Source organism: Pteronotus mesoamericanus, unplaced genomic scaffold (assembly GCF_021234165.1).
Source record: "Pteronotus mesoamericanus isolate MK-2021 breed Mesoamerican mustached bat unplaced genomic scaffold, CSHL_Meso_final contig_82, whole genome shotgun sequence".
Taxonomy (NCBI): domain Eukaryota; kingdom Metazoa; phylum Chordata; class Mammalia; order Chiroptera; family Mormoopidae; genus Pteronotus; species Pteronotus mesoamericanus.
This window is the reverse complement of record NW_026555265.1, coordinates 1,681,331-1,690,380: the sequence shown is the minus strand read 5'-3', so window position 1 is coordinate 1,690,380 and position 9,050 is coordinate 1,681,331. Positions and strand designations below refer to the sequence as shown.

At 42.8% G+C, this 9,050-nt stretch overlaps 1 long non-coding RNA gene across 1 annotated transcript; it reads left to right on the top strand.

Annotated features, from left to right (window-relative positions):
- The first annotated feature begins 1,112 nt into the window (after window positions 1-1,112).
- Window positions 1,113-8,382, top strand: LOC129079971 (uncharacterized). Its single transcript, XR_008530119.1, has 3 exons — window positions 1,113-1,186; window positions 2,694-2,809; window positions 7,996-8,382. It is a non-coding gene; the product is annotated as an uncharacterized LOC129079971 (long non-coding RNA).
- Window positions 8,383-9,050: the final 668 nt, after the last annotated feature.

Here is a 9,050-nt window from a genome sequence, read left to right as displayed (position 1 = left end):
GAAATGCATTTGCGGGGATAAATGGGGAAAAGTAGGGCCTGGACTAGGGTGGAACAAGGGAGACGCTAACGGTGCAAAATTTAAGGAGGCGCTCATTTGCAGGGTTGCACCTCCTTAAACATTGTGTCTTTGGTCTCTCCCTTGCCACCCTAGTCCCAGCCCTGGGGAAGAGGTATAATCTAAACCCAGAATAGAAAAAAAAAATTTTGTATTTCATCAAAACTTTCTACTCTTTCAAAGAAAGTTCTTTTACCATTTTGGCTGGTGATTCTATGTGTGCAATTGACCTCAAAAACACAGTGATTCTTGTAGCAGGCTTTTCATCGTCACATAAGAAACTATGGGAAAATTTCCATTCTCTTTTGTTTGGAGGACTTCCAACTATATATTGTTTAGTGTGGCTTTGACACTCATTTAATTGTCTGTCTCTTAGAAGAGAGAATCATTTTAGGGTTAGAGAAAGCATGGGGAGATTTGAGATTTCTGAGGCTGGAATGGCTCCTCTTCAGATAAACAGCGTCATCATAGCTAATGTTAATTCCTTATTCTGTCATTGCGTTTTGATCCTCATAACTCCATGGGAACTGTATTGTTCTCATCTTCTGTTCTTTATGGAAGAAGAATCAGAGGCTCAGAGAGATTCTGGAACTTGACCACAGCACACAAAGGCGGAGCCTGGATTTAGCCCAATGTCTTTTTCTCTGTTAACCATAAATCAAATGAATATAGGGCCCAAGGAAAGTTGAGGAGTCTGCTGCTGGACACTGCCTAAAAGTGAGCAAGTCACTATTCTTACCAACAGGAAAAATGACTGTGTACTGTATTTGAAGAAAAGTGAAAAAAATTTGAAAATGGATTGAGTTTGGTTAACAACTAAAAGAATTTTAAAAACTTGTTTACCCACATAATTTTAGTCAGTAAAAAATACACGGGAATCAATATTGCACAAGAGACTTTTACCTGTTGACTTTAGCGAGGGCTCAGCTGGTGTTGAAATTATTTCTACTTCAGGTTTAGAAAGTAAATAAAAAGTAAATGATTACATGATTTCTGGTTAATGTTTTCCAGAGGACTGCTAGTCAATGCAGAGAATCACATCTCTCTCTCCTGCTGGCTTCTGTCATTAACTTTTGATATCTTCAAAACCAGGCTGGTGACATTCTTCAGACAAGAAGGAAGATGAGAGGTAAAATCATCATCATCTAATGAGACCCATGGTCCACTCTCTGGGGTCCTTGGACATGGAGATGTTCAGAAGAGCTGTGTCCTTACCATCCAAGGGTTGTATGGTTACAATGAGGCCACTGGAGTTAAGTAACCCATTGCACCTTAGTAACTTTGGGCACTTCTTTATCCATCATGTACATTACAGGAGTTGCAATGGGTCTTTCAAAAGTGAGTCAATATTGTAGATTAGGTGGACCCACTTATTGACTTGTATTGAGTATTCTCGGGACACATATTCATTAACTTCAAAACTTATGTCTTGCATTTTGCTAGATGCTAAGTATTACAGATGGAAGGTATATTTCTTGCCTTCCAGATGCTTACTGTTGGGTCTGGCTCCACAGTACTATGTTTAGCTTTTATGAGCATACAGGAGGAGTATAAGCTGTGGTCCTATCCTCAGCCTACATTAAATCTGGAGGAACGGAATCTCTGAGTTGAAAGGGTTCTCAGAAGACAGAAGTATCTATGTCATCTTGAATCTTGAATCCTGAGCACCTACTTCCTGACCAGCACAGACTGAGACCTATGTGTGATTGTTGAGGGGCTCTATGCCAGTCTTTCACTCCACTCAGAGCCTCCCTCCAGTGTCTGGTGTTCTTCCTGAGGACATTCAGATACAGAAATCTTTTCACCACATTGGCAGCCCATTTTATTGTTGAATTGCTCTAGTAACTAGGAAGTAAGTAGTTTCCTCCATGTTGAGTCAACAAGTGCCTACCTTGTAACTTTACCAATGGGTCTTGAGTCTCCTTGAAGGACTAAATCAACTTCCTGCTCTATACATTGGGCTTTAGGTATTTAGAGACAACCATGTTATATCCTGTTAACCTCCTTCAACTTTGATCATCTTTGTTCCTTCAGTTACTTCTCAGGTGACTTAGTTTTGAGACCACCTCATCATCTTATTAACATAGACCAGGGTGGCATCAGTGGTTAAAAAATAGGATGAATCATCTTGTGATTGGGAGTCAAATGAATTGCATAGCAATCCAAGTGGATGTGCACTTGTGTGTGCACATGTGTGCACAAGTGAAGGACAATTCATCAATTACTACGAAAGGAGGTAGGGCATTTTCTACTTGTAGGACAGGAGAATTTCTCCTGGTTTCTGGAGATTTATCTGAACTCTTAAAAGTATTAACAATGAAACCAACCAATAGAGAAGCCATTCTTCTCCATAGATTGCCTTGATTAGACTTCTTGAATGTTGAGATGGAACATACATGAGCCAGTAGAAGACCTATAAGAGAGGATCAAGTCTTCATTCATCCTGAATTCAGCAAGGCTCTCAGCTAGTGCCGTTTCTTCTATACTAGTGGTCTGATCTCTAGAAAATATTTAGGGACATGGAAAGTCTTTGCTTCTGATGTTCTTGTTAGGACATTAGATGACAAGTTGAAATTGAGAGGGTGCTGAGCATAGGGCCAGGACAGAGAATATGGGCAACTTTCTTTCTGCACTAGGATTGTGCAAGAGGCAGCCAAATCATTTAGTGCATTAAGCAACAATTGAAACTCCAGGACTCATATTCTAATGAAGACTGAAGCAATGGGAGAATTGATACAGCTGGAAGCTAAGGGTGAGTAAGACAGAGAGGGGTCAGAGTGGTGGGGGCCAAGGGCATGGGAGCAGCTTAGCTTGTTGAGCAGCCTCACGTTTAGAGCCAAGACAGACTGTGATGCTGCTAGTTGCTAGCTATGTGACCTAACTCGAGATTTAATCTTGCTGAGCCTTAGTTTCTTCATCTGTTAAATATGGGCAGTAAAACCTGGCTGGTAGTAATGTGCTGAGGGTTTAAAGAGATTATACTTGCTATGCTCAGTGTAGGGCCTGGCACATAGTGAGCTATCAGTAATAAGAGTTCTTAGTAATCCCAATAATACATTAGTATTGAAAGCACAAAGAGGTGTCATAGAGAGTACAGCGTAACTAAGGTATGATCTTTGCCTTCAATTAGCCTATTTATGCAATATACCCCAGTAGCTAAGAGTAAAGGGCTCTTTAACTTTATCATCTTTGTCAAGTTATTTAACTTCTGAGTTGTTGTACACATCTGTAAAAGACATAATAATAGTAGTGCATACTTCAATGTTGAGAGCATTAAATAAGATAGTATGCTCAACATTCCTGACATCAGGCAAGCACCTATATTACCACTCAGAAGAAATAGAACAGGTGGAAGAATGCAACTTCATATTTGGCACCAACATGCTGGCAAAGAAGAGTTGTATGTCAGCAACCTGAGGTAACAGGAGGAACAGAAAGGAAGGAAGATGAAGGTATTGTGAAAAATAACCAATAGATTCTTCTCTGTTTCTTGTGCTAGTGGCTAACCCAAGGAAATCAATGAAGCAGGACTCAGGGATACGGATAGTATGCATAGATCAGAATGCCTGCATGGGTCTGGGAGCAGAACCCTCACCTAAGTGCTAAGAGGTGGAGAGCAAGGCATGTAGGCGCTTCAGCACTGGAGCGCTAGATGGGCTCAGGAAAACGTGCAGTTCAGGAGGTACCCTAGGAGAGGATTTGAATGAGCATTTAAATGATTGCATTTGCTCATGGGCCTCTCAGTCCCCTCTAGAGTGTCCAGGTGTAATTATCTGGCTGGCTGACCAGACACATGTGTCTTGTTTTTTGGTGCCGGGGCACTAAAAAGGGCCATGTGCTGGATATAATGCTCTGCTACAGCCGTCTTGAAATTCTTAACAATTTTTGAACAAGGAGCTCTGCATTTTCATTTTGCTTCAAGCCATGAAATCATGGAGTGGTCCCAGTAATCATCAGTGGTACATAAGAGGAACCATGTGCAATAGGCCTTCACAAGAGAAGAGGAAAACCATTCCTGGCTGAGGGTGGGCAGGGGAGAGGGAAGAAGGCCTCACAGATGAGTACACATTTTTAATTTGACCCTGAAGAATGGCAAGACTTAGACAGGTAAAAAGAAGAGTATGGCTGTCTGGTTGGGAGGAATAAGGTGACGAAGTAAAGCAATGAAGAATTATGGACTGTGTTCAGGGAATGGGAAGAAACCTTTGTAACTGTGGAGTCCTGTTCCTTAGCAATCCACAAGGGCTCTTTCAGGGCAGTGCCAAGCTCAGCTGACCTCGCTAGGGACAACATTCTTCTCTAGGCCTCTCATGGTCCTTTCTTCCAAGTGTGATTCTTGTAGGTGCCTGTCCAACTAATAAATTGAATTTAGCCATGTTATTCATAGAAACGACAAAACATGGCAGGGGCAGGGGGTGGGGAGAGGCAGGTTTAATTAAAAAAAATCAAATAGAAAATTTTAATTGAGAAGTATGATTATTTTACCTAGGCTGGGTAGCTCAGTTGATTAGAGCAACGCCTGGATATGCCAAGTTTGCAGGTTTGATCCCTGGTCAGGGCACATACAAGAATTGACCAATGAATGCATAAATAAGTGGAACAACAAATCGGTGTTTCTCTCTCTTTCTTTCTAAAAAAAATCGATAAACTTAAAATAACATTTTAAAAAGTAAACTATGATTATTTAAATAGAAATGAAAATACTTAAATAGGTCAAATAATAGATTGAATACAGACCAAGATAGCGTTCAATCAGGAAACCCCATAGTTGAATTTTCTCTCAATCTTTTATAACACAAGTTCTGTGTAGGGATTTGCACAGGAGACAAGTGGTGGAGGCAGAATTCTAGTCAGGATCTGTATCCTGTCCTCCTCCTCCTACTCCACACTGCCACGGCCCCCACTGCACTCCCTAGTGATGGGTTTCCCCCAACAGAAACCTGGAGTGGTCCCAAAAACAGTGCAAGCTTTGGTGCTTTAAAATTACCTATAGCCATACCCTATTGACACAGATGAAAGACAATGAAAGGAAAAGGTCATTTTTCTCTTAATCCTCTCACAATCTCTACTCTCAACCTTATTATCCTAAAATGTGTGTTTAAGATTTATTTCTATTAACAACATGGATCTTGAATAACACACCAATATACATTTTGTTGTATTCCCATTTGATTTGCATAAATATTAGTTTGCCACTTGATGAGCATGCTGTGACTTCTTTTCCAATGTAAATGTCCCATGGCTTCTTAAAGTTGGAGCTCTCTCTCTCTTTCCTAAAATAAGTGGCACAGTTACATAGATAGATAGTAGGTCCTGGGTAGCCTTAGGGCCTCAGCTGCCTCCCACACTGTGTTTCTGCATGTCCGCAGATTGGTGGGCTGGGTCCCCAGGATACCATCTGCAGGAGGAGTGGGGAGCCTCCTGGGAAAGAGCCCACCTTCTTGGAGTAGAGGTGGGACCAACAGGTCTGCCTGGTACTGAGGCCTCCTCTGTGGTCAAAGGCACGACAAAATAGCGCCTGTCACTCAAATTTGTCTCCTGGCCAGGCTCTGCTTTGAACTCATTATCTGAGTCCTTTTATAAGAAGAGCTAAAGAGAGTTCTGTCAGGAAGGATCTTAGGAAGTTCAAGTATTCCTGTTTTGATGCCCATTGACAGCCTCTAACACAGAAGAGCAAAGAGACTTTTCCCAACAGTCTGTACAGAACTCATTACGGGCCTGGGTGTTCCATGGCCTCACTTGGCAGGAGAGGGCAGTGCCCAGCAGCCAGGCCGAGGTCCAGCAGTACCTGTGCACAGGCAGCAGCTCCCAGTGAAGCCAGTAGTGCCCCACAGAAGAGAGCGGTGCTCCCAGAGCCCCTATGTCATTTGACTGCTGTTGGAAAATACAGGGTCCAGCACAAATAATGCTCCTTTTTTATTACAAAATCTTCTATTACCAAATCAAAAGCATTTAATTCTGTAATATAACAATATCCTACTTAAGCACACTATTTGACATTTTAGGTGAAATGTTCAAATTAAAACTATAAATTATTATATCCAAATTATTACCCTACCAACCACACTCAAGCAGGCCTTACTTCTGCCAGACCCTGTGTGTCAACTCAATGTAAATAAGTACAGTACGTTTTTGAGAAGTGAACAGAGAATAGTGTATTTAACTAAAAGGAATGTGGGAGCATCACATTTAAGGAGGAATAGGGAATGATTACCGAGGAAAATTTAAACCATCAGAGACCATGTGCAATCAGAATAGTGTAGAGAAAGGGAATGGCAGCATGATCTTTTTGTAAAAAAATCCAAAACTAACAGTTCAAGGTTTATTTACTTTCTGATATAATGAAATCTAAGTTCAAAGTCAGTTTGTTATTCCCAAGCCCTCTGTCCTTGAGCTCAAAGTGAAGTCTAGGGAAAAGGTAATAACCAGAGAAGCTGAGGCAAGAGGCAGGAGAGGGTACATGGTGACCTAGGGTAGATGCCAGAGGGGCTTAGGCCCTAATTCCCATTGCGCTGCCCTGTCTCTACTATGAACAGTTGATGTTTCCTCGAGCTCACATGAGGCGCTATGTGAGTGCCACTTGATGACTTGCCAGAGGCTCTCCCTCCACCCTAGTCTGGTTACCCTGAGCCTCACTACTAAGTAGAAATCTAACCCACCTAGAAGCCTCAGTTCTGCCTGGGCTCTGCCACTCTGTGATGGTGCCGCTTAACTGTGAGGCCAGTTTTCCCACTGTGGTGAGAACAACCACAATGCCCAGGGAGGAGGCCATTTCTCTCTCTCTGTCTCTGTGTCTCTCTCTATCTCTATCTTTGTCTCTCACACACACATACCCCTTTCACTTATTGGGGGTACAGATGGCGAGAGCCAGGGACCCTGCTACTCTGGAAATAGGGCCACAATCATGGTAGCTGTCAGACCTTAGTTTTTTACCACTATCTCAATTGCCTAATTTTTTTTTCTCAGTAAAGATAATTTGCTAAATATTTAAAGGTCTGATTTAAATTTCTTAATAGATGAGTTCATAAGCCAGAAAGAAGTCATCTTTCAGCGTGAGTTTGCAGTAGCCACAATAGCCGGTGGCCCTGGTGACAGAGGGGCTGCTGTGCTGCAGCTCTTCTGCTTTAGCGGAGACAGGGTCTGGCTCGGTGCCGTGCATGGGTGAGACACACGATGACATTTCAAAGGCGTGTGAAGGTTGAGGGAGAAGATGGTGGAGGCCACGGTCCAGGAGTGGAGGAAAGGGCTCAACTGTGGACCCAGCGTGTCATTAGAAACAGCCTTCCCATAAACCAGCACCATCTTCAGCAAACCCTGGACCAGCGACGACCCCCTGCCCCACCCCCAGGAGATTGGAAAGTTCCCCTGGAGCTCTGTGATGGGAAGGACTCTTGAGTGTAGGGGTCAGTGAGGAGGGTGCAGTCACCTTCATTGCCTGGGCTCCTCTGTGCAGGGGCTGTGCCCTGGGCCACCTTGGTTCCTCAGGGCCTCCAAAATTCATGTCTGTAGCAGCTCCTCTGTAAATGTGCAATGAATCAATAGAGTATACTATTTTCCTCTTCTATTGAAAAAGTCTACAATTGCTGCTAATTGCCTTTTACCAAAATACATCTTGTAATGTTTTCCACAATTGAGCACGCTCTCACTCTCTCTCTCCCCCCACTTGATGTAATTTTGCCCACTTCCTTGGTGCAACAGACGGTGGGCTTTTCTGAGAGTGCACAGAGCCCCTGCCGCAGTCACGGGGGGAGGGGCGGGCATGTGTGGCTACTCAGTAAGTGGGAGCTAAAATGACTCTAGAACAAACTGGAAATCTGGCAACAGAAGTTCCATGCGTGACTCCTTGTATAGTCCACAGGATGTACATCAGCCTCATCCCCTCCACAGCAGCGCCCTCTCATGGAAGTAAAGACACATTAAAAAAAATGTTCCTTGCAGGTGCTCAGCTTTCCCTCTGGAGTGTGTTTGCAATCTAGGCCTAGAAGCTCATCTGTGCTGGGGACTCGGACATGAGCCAGCTGGAAGTTGCCTGCGGTCAGTAGTCAAGGTGGCTGGAATTCTGAAATGCAATAATATCACCACTTACAGAAAGAACTAATGCATTTTATTATTGAAAATGAACACCCTTAACATATTTCTTAAGAAGATGGCTGGCTCAGGACTCACAAAAACAAATAACCACACAACAAATAAAAACAAAAACAGACAAACAGAAATAAAAAGAGATTCAAATGAACAAAGAAAGGTGGGAGAATTATGTCAATATACAGACAAAAAAAAATTGTAAAGGATATTTTTAGAAGATTTTAAGCCCAAACCATGTAAGCAGCCTATATTCTTAGTACGAGTTATTCGTTAAAATAAATGTAAAGCTGTGGAATGAAAGACAATTATACTAAGTTTAAATTTTAACCATATAGTCAGTACATGCAATAATTCCCTTAAACTTCAACATAAAGGATGAAGTGTATATATAACTTTTACAAAAAAAAAAAAATTCCCCCTGTTCCTCTACCTAAATGGCTAAAAGGGAATGCTGTTTTTAACACAGGCCAATCTCTGTCAGCCAGCCCAGGAAGGACCTCCCCACAGACTTGCCGTGTAACAGCTGTGCCATGGCTTTGACCCTCTAGGTCTCCATGCACATGGATTCCCCCTTCATAGAACATTCTCAGAACTTTGCCTGGCTCCAGCCCCTGCAATTTCTTCAACATCACTCTGCACTTTCCTATGACAATCATGAATGACATGAGTTGCAGGGGCTTCCATGCAAATGACCTCTTCAGTGCTGGACCTTAGGGTAACCAACTGTCCAGGTTTGTCTGAGACTAGAGGGCTTTGGGGATGTGGGACTCGCAGTGCTAAAACCGGAGACAAACAAGTCCCAAGCAGACAGGGATGAGTGGTCACCCTAATGCTGGTTGTTGGGTAGGGGGGGGGGGGGGGTCACACCAAGTACTGGAAATGGGCAATTTTTTTAAAAGGTAAGGGCA